The following is a 12,736-nucleotide window of genomic DNA, read 5'->3' on the forward strand; positions in this document are numbered from 1 at the left end:
CTTACATTATTGTGATCAAGAAAGTACTATACTGTAACGTATTGTTGTGCTACGAAAAAGGCTGTCTCATTGTAGCTATACCACAAAAGTTACTCCTAAAACATGTTTTACTTTCCAGAAGAATTCAGAAAAACTGTGCAGATATAAAGCAGATACAGCACAAAAGCAACAATGTAAATGGTGTCTCACATTAGTAGTGTCGTAATATAGTCGTGTAGCTGTCAAATAAACTAAATGCTAAGGCATCTTTAATCTCACAGAAAGTACTTCAAATAAAGAATGTCTTTTCAAGTAAACCAAAATGTTGCATGAAAATCTCATTAGCAGTGCCGGTATATGTTCTAAGTATGTGAGCCTGATAGATGTTACGTAATCTTGCAACTAACAAGCAAGAATGTACAAATACAAGACTGTGTCGTCTGTTCACTATAACAATGCAATCGTAATTTCTGTTTAAAAATGTTCCCTAGGTTCTAGACTGGATATTTAACTTCAAACATTGTTGCATGTTAACAGATTCTTAAGTCTGACAAAGCATACTAGAAATGTGAAGTGAAAAGTTTTATGGCTAAGACTAAGTTAAAAATCAGATTATTTTTCAATAAACGGTTTTACATGTGAAATGTGGTGTAAACCTTTACTCTTCCTAGTGCACAGAGTTTCAACTGAAAAGCAATTGTCATGTTTTATACGTCGGTAAGGAATGGTAAATCTTTTCTCAAGGTTAGTGTCTGTGTTATTTTTCTCTGAGCCAGCCGGCGCAGCTGGCTGCCTGCGGTGCGAGTCATTGTCTGTTCCTTTGTGGCGCGCGTCGTTATTGGGATTAGGATACCTAACTTTTACAAATTTGCCTTGCCGAGAGGGCCCAGCCGTGTTAGAATCCCGCCAGTTCTGATGAAATTGACGTCTGTCGTTATGATTATATCGTCTGTCGTCATGTCGGTACTTCCTGTAGTTTCTTTCTTCTCGGTTAAGTGGTGGAGAATTTCTCCCTGAATTATCACTGCACGGTGGACCATTGCGTCTGAAGTTATTCTGTCTCCCGTGATAGTAATTGTTTTGGTTCCCATATTGTCTGTTTCTAAGGTAATCTCTGTCATATTCATTACTACGGAAATGCGATCTTTCTCTGTAACTATTGTTACTCTGCCAGTGGTTGTCATATGGGTGGTGTCTGTTTTGTTCACGATTTGCATTGCAAAAATAGACTTGTCGTGTCCAGTTATTGTTTCTGTCGTCACAGAATTGTGACGGATGTGACGTGTAGTGATTGTTTTCCTGTTTTCGCATCCCGTGACTGTCTGTGTCAATTTCTAATTCTTGTAACAGTCCCTGAAAAGCTTCAATGTCGTCTTTGCAACGTCCTGCTAAAATAATATGTCGTAAATGTTCAGGCAATTTGATTAAGCAAATGCGGATGAGTTCTGAGGGGCTGTATGGGTTTGAAAGATACTGATTCTTATGCAACATGTCTTCAAAATATTTGACAAGACTGGAAAATTCAGATTGTTCAAAGTGTTTCATCATCATGATGCTATGTTTTACTCGGTCTTGTGTAGCTTGAGACCAATATGCTGAGAGGAAGGCATGGTAAAATTCTCCTTCACTGTGACAATCGTGAATGACCGATCGCATTCTTACAGCTGGTTCATTCTCTAAGTACCCACACATAAATTCTAATCTGTGTTCTAACGACCAGTTGGGAGGAAAACAATGAGAGAATTGATGGAGCCACGCTTGTGGATGAATGTCGTTGGCAGAGTTCTTAAACGTTTTGAATTTACGTGTAGTAATGAACAGCTTATAGTCAAAATCATCGTGTCGGCGAGTCGCATGTCGGTCATTGTTACGTCGTGTCGGCGGTTCAATCTCAAAATTCGGTGCACATTGCCAATTTCTTTCATAATTTCCGAAATGCGCTATGTTATTATTTTGTGGCTGTTCCGTATTTCTATGTCCCTCTTCCCGTATTGGGGCGCGAGTGTCCTCTGAAATACGTAATTCTTGTACTACTTGTGCCAACTGATCTTGCACCTCCCGGATTTCTCTTTTGTACTGTGTATTGATTTGATTTTGATTTTGTTTCAATTTTCTAATTTCTTCATATTCTTCAGTGTCAGTGAAGGCTACAGGTGTTGTGTCATTCAGATCATCATCTACCTTTGTAGATAAGTTAGTGAACTGATCTGAAAGTTCGGCTACTTTATCCGATAGTGAAATTATTTCCTCTGTATGTTTTTCTGAACGAAGTTTCAGATTGTCCATTTGTGTTGAAATCGTATCTACTGTGTCCTTTAAGTTTTCCTGAGTTTTTGCAAGTTGCGTAACCGTATCGGTAGATGCAACTGAGTCAATTTTAGCTTGCAAGGTCTCATGATTTTCATGAACAATAATTTGCAGTTCTTTTATGGCTGCTTCGTGATTCTGTAATGCATTATCCTGCCGCGAAAACACAGGTTGAAAATGCTCACAAAATTGTGTTTTTACGTCATTACAGACTTTTTGACATTTCGATTCAATGTTATGTAACTCAGTAGTTAAATCTTCACGTGTTTGTTCAAGTGTGGTGTCTAACTTTTGAAGATTTTGTTCCATTGCGTCTAACTGTTGCTGTGTTTGTCTCTGGTGTTGTTCCATTGTGTCTAACTTTTGAAGATTTTGTTCCATTGTGTCTAACTTTTTAAGATTTTGTTCCACTGTGTCTAACTTTTAAGATTTTGTCCCATTTGTTGCATTAACTGTAATAACAGTGCACTGGTGTCTGAAACATGTTCCTCAGTGCTTTTCAGCAGCGAATTTGCACCGGCAACATTCACATTTTGACAAGCGGAAAATGTGCCTTGACTCATTTGAGAAAACGGTGAGAACCCAAAACCTGAGTCTACAGTATTTGCAATATTGTGTTCTGTCATTCCCGATTCCTGAGGCGAGCTGTTGCCGACCGATCGATCGATAATGCTTCCCTGTTCACTACCTGTTTCACTGTCTACACCATTATTTGACGCCCGCTCCATTTCCCTATGCACAGTTACCAAATTACTACTTTGAATGTCTGTTAATTCATTACACAGTGGTGCTGATAAGCTATGCTCGTCGTCACTATTATTTCTCAGTTTACTTTGTAGCCTAGTGTTACGTTTTTCACACGCCATTATTGTCACGATATTTCACATGATAACACAGAAAAGCACAATTTGAAGAGCAAAAATAAGAGAACACATTAACATAACACTGAAAATAATTTCTAGTTAATTGCAGCTGCGAAATACTTGCTGCAAATCTACATGCATGCCACAACTGTTTTACTGTATAACAATGAAAGACTGCGACTACAAAGGAAATTCTCTCTATGATTACGCGCTAGCAATAAACAATAGCTACACTAATTACACAAACTACAAGAAAAAAATCAGAAGATTCCAGTGAGGTATCCTAGGCTAAGGGTCGACATATGTAACGTCCCCTTTGAACAATTATACACGACTGTCCTTAAACTGACACACAATATTTTGTTAGCGCAACGCAATCTGACTTTCAATAATCCTTACAAAAGAATGGGCCCTGACTAACATTAAACTATACCTTTCACAAATCACTTACCTCACAAAAATCTTAGCTACTCAAGCTACTGCAATACAGCGAGCGCCACTACTGCCAGCTAAATAAGAGATTCAAACTACGGAAGGCACTAACTACTGATAGGCATAGTTAGCAAATGAAAGATTTTGATAGAGAACAACCAATGTATTTACCTCAATAGTCATAATATATATAGCAGTTCATGACAAATTTCAAAACTCCGCCATCTCTCTCCCCACATCCACCACTGCTGGCGGCTCACCTCCAACTGCGCAACGCTACGCGCTGTTAACATCCAGCTGCCGCTGCCCAACACTACAATGGCAGACAACAATGCAAACTAGCCACAGACTGCAAACAGCACAGCCAGTGATTTTCATACAGAGCGCTACGTAACATTGCCAATAAGAAAACATAAACAGCCTACTTACAGTATTGACCGACCGTCTGCGCAACGTTCCATACTTTACACTGTTACAACACAACCGTTCAGTCTTAAGGATTCCCGCCAACTGCAGCTGCAGAGAAGAGAACAAGCCAGTACCTGCCGCATACCAATGCTGCCAGCTGTTGAAGAGTTACGAAGGTGGAGGCATTACTTTTCAGTCAGGCTTCTTATAACTCCTTACCTGGCCCTTTGCAATATTTAAGTGTTATAGTAGGCGCTGTAAATAAATTTCGGAATGGACGACATACTGCACTGTTTTGTTGATGATAAGTATCGTAAATAAGCGTTGAGACATTTCTCTGAAACATATTCGTGTGCCACGGATTCCACAGTTCTGAATAAGCGTCAATAGAGTGCACATCATGTGGAAGAGAAGAAGAGAAAGCGCAGTGATAAAAGACCAATAGATTCTTTTGTAACTGAATAAAAATCGGTTTTAAGAAATGTGTTGCCTACGTCAACGAAATAAAGAACAACTTTTTGGGAATAGGTTCAAAGCTGCAACAAAAATGGATACACTCGTATACACCAACTCGTGCAGCTAATAAGTCTCACAGTGACGTAACCTGGTACTAGGGAGGGAGAACCTTCGTCTCTTTCGGTAGGATTCGTAACGGCGATCGAAGTGGGTTAAGTGGCCCTTCGGAGCCTCTGAAATCCACATGCTGAAGTTATCGTGTACTCTGTCAGGGTGGAACATTTACACCACACTGCATATCTTTCAAAATAACGATTGTTGATCTGCAAAGGAAAAAAAAAAATTTAGAGTGATCTCTCATGAATAGTAGCAGATCGTTCATACACAGGGTGGTTCTTACTAATGTTTAAAGAACCTACGAAGCGACGGAGATGATGCTGCGACAGGTAATTTAATATAAGGCACATGCTGCCGCATATGTCGGGAAATACCCCAAAAATCAATGTCAAATGTCGAACATGTGATGTCACCAGATGACGAACGTCACCGCTCGTGCAGTGGTCGAGATATCGCTCTTTCACACCTGCTCATCCCTACCCGAGCATTCACGTCGGCGTGGTTCCGGGCGTACGTGCGCGATTTCAGCGTGTGCGGCTTTGGGTTCGAATCTTGCGTCTGGCGGGCAGAATTTTTTTCCATTGCGTTAGACAGTCATATATTTCTATTGACGTAACATTTGTTATTTTCTTTAGCGATATCGCGGTCTTCTCGAGTTTATTCCGTCGTACAGCACAACAGAAACCTATCGCACTGCGTCACATGTAAGTGAGTATGAGCTTCCGAGTTTCGTCGTTACCATTAAATGACATACGTTTTCTTTACTAATTAATGTCTGTAAACAAAATAAGGGGAAAAGGAAAGAAACACAAAATAAGAACAGCTTCCGCTTTGTTACAGCGAAAGCAGTGATTTTGAAACTTCTACGTTTAAAACACATCGCAATTACAAAAGGTGTTCGAAATGTGCACCGTCGTGCAGCAGTATGAAGCTACCAGCTTGTGTAGGATCGACAAGCCCAACCGCTGCACGTGCAGCGAGGTACGTCATCTGGTGACGTCACATGTTCGACATTTGACATCCAACTTAGGGGTATTTCTCGACACTTGCGTCCGATACTAAATTACTTGTCGTAATGGCGTCTAAGTCACTTTGAGTGCTTTTCAACGTTAATAAGAATCACTCTTTATACCAACAGATGCCACGCGTCCAGAATGGAAGTCTGTAAACTAAGTCATTTGATGTCACCTGAACAACAAATCCATCAGGAAAATTCCAACCCTTCTAAAGCTGCCCATGTCGATTGTAGACCTTATATAATGACGGAGGGTGGTAGAAAAAAAATCGCATTAAATCAGAGGTAGGAATCACTTGTGAGCTCCACAACGCTGTCAGCAGTCCTGTTTTTACAATGACTAGGAAGTTGAAGAGAAAGGTAAGTGATCAAATGTGTTACAGTTCTTTCACAACTATAGAGTATTTTATCACTGACACTGAATAACAATTGTGGATGACTCGCCAAGAGAAAAGAATGGGGTATATTGGTCGAACTACACGTTTCTATAGTCAATGCTAACTGGCGGTTGAGGAGGAGTAAACAGCGACGCCACGGGACTGTCGACGATTGGGAACGTGTGATTTGGAGTGATCAGTCCCACTGCTCCCTGTGGCAATCCAGTGCAAGGATTTGGGTTTGGCGAATGCCGGAGAACATTACTGACCATCACGTGTGGTGCCAACAATGAAATGTGAAGGCTGTGGTGTTACGGTATGGGGTGTTTCTCGTGATTAGTTGCTCGTCTTCTTATTTCCCTTATGAAAACCCTAAATGCGGAAGGATATGAACACATTTCACAGCGCTGATGTAGAGGAGCAGTTCGGAGGCTATGATTATTCGTATCAGAGTGACAATGGACTCGGTCATGAAGGAGCATCTGTGAGGCAATGGTTTCTGGACAATAACATTCCTGAAACTGGCTGGCCTTCCGATAGGCCCGAACTGGAACGAATGGGAACCTTTTCTGATAAATTAGAACATGGACTTCACCAAGATGCCAGGGCCCAACATCACTATCTTCTCTGATCTCGGCACTTGAGGAAAACGGGATGTCATTGCTCCACAAAATTCAGACACCTCACTGAAAATGTCCCCAGCAGAGTTCAAGGCGTCATAATGGTGAAGGGTGGACACACCGCATATTAATGTGTACTAATAGGTGCCTTACTACTTTTTATTAGATACTGTATGCACCTAAATATTGATCTTACTCTGCGAATCATTGTAAAGCTCGTGACATACATTCAGATCTGTTACTGCTCCATTTACGGATGGAGACTGGAAAGACTGACTTTTTCTGAACCGTGGGAGGCACCATTTCTTCTGTCCGATCTGTACGGAACAGCTACATGTGGTGGAAGAACATCCGTCGTAGTGAATAACAAGTCTTAGCGTTTTCCAAATACATTACTGAGAGATTTAGGACGTCTTGCTTCGAGTTGTGGTGGTGGTGAAATTTCTTCAACGTTTCTGTTACACTCTTTCACCAGTCAATCAAGCCACTCTTCTCCTACTTTCGGTAAAGCCAAACCAGATAACCATTCCTGACTTTGAGCAGAATGTAAGTATTTTGTTTTTAAATTTGAGGCGTGGAAATAAGAGGGAAGTAGTACTTAGTTTTCACATCAGAAAGAGATTGTGCTAATACAATAGGACGGCTGCGCATAAGTCTGACAACTACTAATTCTTGTACACCAGACTTTTCATGTTCGATGTTGACGAGTAAAAGTTCTTACCTACGTTAACTATAGTGGAAACAGAACTGGAATCGAAAAATTTAAGACGTCCACCGAGGCGACTGGTATGAAGAAAAATGTTATATTGATGCGTATGCGTTTACAGCTTACCGCTCCCATAAAACCAGTTTTGAGTTGTGGATAAATGTTGTCAACCAATGGGGTATAAAAATATCATTTTAAGTCTACGTAGTGGATATCTCAGCCCATTCACCTCGCAAAGCTTGCTGAAGTGCTTCTTTACTGTTTTTGTTCGGTTAGTAATGAATGTACACGTGATGCCCCATCTCCACAGACTTCCAAAGCTTCGTCCAGGATTTTGTCAAATGATCTTTTGACGACAGCTGTTGCTGACTGCAACAGAGTAAAGAATTGCTGTTGAAAGACTCTGGACTCGTCCCTGCAGTTTTATTTTCCTGTGGTTTTCCCCACTGATTAAGGCTCAAGTCGGGACGATTGCTATGTAAAGAATACGGCCAATTTCCTTCACCATACTTCCCCTATCGCAGCTTGCGCTTTTAGCCTAGTGATTTCGTCGTAGAGGAGACGCAGAAAAGCTACTCTTCCTTCCTTTATATCAGCGTTGTTCCGAATATTTCATATGAAGCTACAGCGTCCTTAGTCTCAGAATGCAAGGCCTGTGGTACTAACTGATTATTCCTAGTACTTAATGCCGGGTCTTAGAATGATAACAAAGATGGCTCTGAGCACTATGGGACTTAACTTCTGAGGTCAGGATTCAAACCTGCGACCGTAGCGGTCGCATGGTTCCTGACTGTAGCGCCTAGAACCGCTTCGCCACTCCGGCCGGCTTTTAAGTGTTGTTGCTACAGTTCTTTCCATACATTTCTTATTCTAACTAGCTACGTGTGTCAGTCATAAGAACGTCAATGAGAGTCAGTTCAGTGTACACATGGTGTCGTATCTGCCAGCCCAGTGCTTTGGACGTAGTATCTTTAGCATTACCTCAACTGCTTCGAAATATATGTTTGTTTCTTGATTAGTCCCTTTCGCCTGTGGTGCCTTGAAGGACTACACTTAAATTGCGTTTGATTCTTCTCTGCACACCATTGTACCTGCCACTCATGACGGATCCTCCAATAGAGCCTTGGCCGAAACACTGCCCCCATCAATTTTACTTCGTTCTGTATATTGAATTCACCGATGTTAGAGTCCCGATGCACATTGTTCTTTTATCTGCGTTATTGTATTTCTACTATAATAATAATAATAATCGTATTTCTACTACAATAAACTGTGTATGTAATAGCAAATAGAACTTGAAAAAGTCTCTAACTTCTGTGAAATATTGTGGCTGAACGAAAGCTTTGTCCTAGGAATTTTATCACTTCAGACCGATAAATTGCCTCTGAAACCTCGTTCTGTCAAATGAAATTCAATCTGAATACCTTCTTAAGGTGCAAGTGATTTCGGGCCGTGCTGAGTCAGAGCTGAAATGCGCTGACCATGGTACATCAGCAAAGACGTTTAGTCCTTCGTCCTTTGTCGCGGTTCTATGTAGCAGGGACTCCGCATTTGTCCCTTGAGGCGCTCTACATGAAGAATGAGTGCGTTATTAATTAGCTGTACTTATTAAATTAAATTACGTAATCAAATAAATTGCTCAAAAGGCAACGGCCGTGCTGCAGGCTTTATTTCAGCTGTCATCCTTCACAAATCCCCACAATTTGCGTAGAATTAAATCTTTAAAAGTGAAAACTGAGATCAGAGGTAATTTCCAAGAGAAATGCTCGTCACGAACCTGGAACTTAATAATATGAGTTTTTAAAACAACCGCAACAACCCCTGGCGTTTATTAGCTACAATCACAGTTCAAAGCTTATCCACAATCGGACGTAATTCTGTCAATTACAAGTTTATCCAGATGTTCGCTCATAACAATATATTCTGCCAATTGCATTCAGAATCTGCACAAAATCTCAGACCCTGTTAGCCCGAATTCATTACAGTTTTCTCCCTCTCAATACGAACAAATTACAAAGAGTAAGTCGTCACCATTTTCCAGAGAGCACAACGTACTGTTGCAATCGTGAAGGCAAAAAAAAAAAAAAAAAAAAAAAATGGAGATGGTCCTGTAGACTTATCCTCGAAGTCTTTTTCGAAACCAGAGTGGGCGGGACCTGCCGCCATCGTAAATAGCCCAAAACATTACCAGACTAGTGTGCGCGATTGCCGATTGCTCAGTATCTCTGTAGCGTGCACGCAACAATTGTTTTAAATACTAAAAATTACAGTTTTTACATGAATATCATAGTCCCAGGAAGATAACTTCGAACGTTTTCTTTCTGTTCTTCAACGCATGTTTGCTCTAGTAATACGACACATGTGACCTCGTTAATGCAATCTCCTTTTTGCTGACAAACAACATATTTACAATAACCAAGAAGAGAATGAAGTGATGTGAAAAACATGCTTTCGTAATCCATTTAGTTCCACTTTTGCTGTTTTTGTATCGATAGCAAATAAAATTGGAACTCCGAAACAGTGCTTGTTTGCTTAATGACACTGTTTCTTGTTCGTTATATTTTCAGCTTTGAACATGTATGCGCAACATTTTTAATGTTCATGTTTTCAAAAATGTTACCTATGTGTTCTTTGGTGGCTCAAAAATGTGTGTAATGAGGAAAGAAGCAAGACATGCTATCGTATCTTATGCATGTCAGTAAAGTAAACAATTATTGCAATGTGAAAAAACAGAAGTGCGTAGAGTATTCCTCCAAAAAGAATAAAAATGGTTCAAATGGCTCTGACCCCTATGGGACTTAACATCTGAGGTAATCAGTCCCCTAGAACTTAGAGCCACTTAAACCTAACTTACCTAAGGAAATCACATACATCCATGCCCGAGGCAGGATTCGAACCTGCGCCGTTGCGGTCGTGCTGTTCCAGACTGAAACGCCTAGAACCGCTCGGCCACAGTGGCCTGCCCAAAATGAACAGATTTCTAGTTTTATAAGACTGTCAGTGTATTAGTATCATTGCAGTGTCCGCAGCTCGTGGTCGTGCGGTAGCGTTCTCGCTTCCCATGCCCAGGTTCCCGGGTTCGATTCCCGGCGGGGTCAGGGATTTTCTCTGCCTCGTGATGACTGGGTGTTGTGTGTTGTCCTTAGATTAGTTAGGTTTAAGTAGTTCTAAGTTCTAGGGGACTGATGACCATAGATGTTGAGTCCCATAGTGCTCAGAGCCATTTGATAAAATAAAAATCATTGCAGTTCTCGCAACTTCCCACTTGCAAATCTTACATCAGGTGTCAATCAGTGTTTGACCAATAATAGCAATTTACAGGGTAAAAAAATATGTTTTTTTAAAACATATTCCAGAACTGTGCCGTACTATAAATACACTATGTGATCAAAAGCATCCGGACATGCCCCAAAACATACGTTTCTCTTATTAGGTGCATTTTGCTGCCACCAACTGGCAGGTACTCCATGTCAGCGATCTCAGCAGTCATTAGACGCCGAGAGAGAGCAGAATGGGTCGCTCCGCGAAACTCACCAACTTCGAGCGTGGTCAGGTGACTGGGTGTCACCTGCGTCATACGTCTGTACGCGACATTTCCAAACTCCTACACATCCCTAGGTCCACTGTTTCCGATGTGATAGTGAAGTGGAAACGTGAAGGGACACGTACAGCACAGAAGCGTACAGGCCGACCTCGTCTGTTGACTGAGACCGCCGACAGTTGAAGAGGATCGTAATGTGTAATAGGCAGACCATCACACGGGAATTCCAAACTGCATCAGGATCCACTGCAAGTACTGTGACAGGCGGGAAGTGAGAAAACTTGGATTTCATGGTGGAGCGGCTGCTCACAAGCCACACATCACGCCGGTAAATGCCAAACGACATCTCGCTTCGTGTAAGGAGCGTAAACATTGGACGATTGAACAGTGGAAAAACGTTGTGTGGAGTGATGAATCACGGTACACAATGTAGCGATCCAATGGCAGGGTGTGGGTATGGCGAATGCCCCGGTGAACGTCATCTGCCAGCGTGTGTAGTGGCAACAATAAAATTCGGAGGCGGTGATATTATGGTGTGGTCGTGTTTTTCATGGAGGGGGCTTGCACCCCTTGCTATTTTGCTTGGGACTATCACAGCACGTTTTAAACACCTTCTTGCTTTCCACCGTTGAAGAGCAATTCGGGGATGGCGACAGAATCTTTCAACACAATCGAGAACCTGTTCATAATGCACGGCTTGTGGCGGAGTGATTACACGACAATAACATCCCCTATTTGACTGGACTGCACAGAGTCCTGATCTGAATGCTATATAATACCTTTGGGATATATTGGAACGCCGACTTCGTGCCAGGCCTCACCGATCGACATTGATACCTCTCGTCAGAGCAGCACTCCGTGAAGTATGGCTGCCATTCTGCAAGAAACTTCCAGCACCTGTTTGAACGTATGACTGCGAGAGTGCAAGCTATCATGGGTAAGAGTGGGCCATCACCAAATTGAATTTCAGCATTGGCGATGGAGGGCGCCACGTGTCCGGATACTTTTGATCACATAGTGTATGATTATTGGAATGCTCTCAGACAGTTACACCCCTTAAAGTGGACAATTTTCTGTAAAATGTATGTAACTAATTTTTAGTAACAATAGCCTAAGCAGTGAAATATACATGCCTAGCTTCCCTACAGCAGCCTATTTTGTACTTTTCCAGGAATATATCTCGCCAGTAACTGTCAGTTTTACCGGAATAGCCAAACCTATCACAATTGGGATGTACGTCTCCTTGAGGAGTTGCTTCATCTTGAAGTTTTCCAAGTGTGATAAATCTTAATGATGTGGAACTAGTCATATTATATTAACATAATTTTTTAAAATATGCCTTCATTCTTTTCAAATATTAATTATTTGTTTTTTAATTAAGGACAAAAAGATGACAGTAATTTCTACCCATCACCATTTACACAGTACAATGATAGTCTTCTGTGGACTAGGAGTTGTCAAAGGAAAGGTTCCAGTTCAGTTTCAAATTTTACCTTGTTGTTTTTCAGGTACTCTACATCACTGGGTAAGTGAGCAAAAATTTTGGTTGCAGCATTGTGAACCCCTGTTTGCACCGCAGACAATCTTCATGGGGTCTAATGAATGTAATTTATTTCTTCTGGTATTGTAGTTTTCTTTATCATTGTTCCCGTTAAGAGCAGTGTGTCATTTACAACAAATTTCATGAGGGAATAACTATAGATAGGTTACCACTCACACATCGAGCAGCAGGCACGCACGACGAAAATTCTGTTCTCATAAGTTTTCCGCCATAGTCTCCTTCATAAAGGAAGCAAAACATACACACTTGTTAATACAATCATACAGAAACGTTTCACACGCAAAAGACGGCTGCCTCCGGCTGCTCTAGCCAGAATATTTTTTTTATAGAGGGAGGAAATGTGAACAATGAATA

The sequence above is a fragment of the Schistocerca nitens genome, chromosome 7, assembly GCF_023898315.1.
Source record: "Schistocerca nitens isolate TAMUIC-IGC-003100 chromosome 7, iqSchNite1.1, whole genome shotgun sequence".
In the NCBI taxonomy this organism is placed as follows: Eukaryota; Metazoa; Arthropoda; class Insecta; order Orthoptera; family Acrididae; genus Schistocerca; species Schistocerca nitens.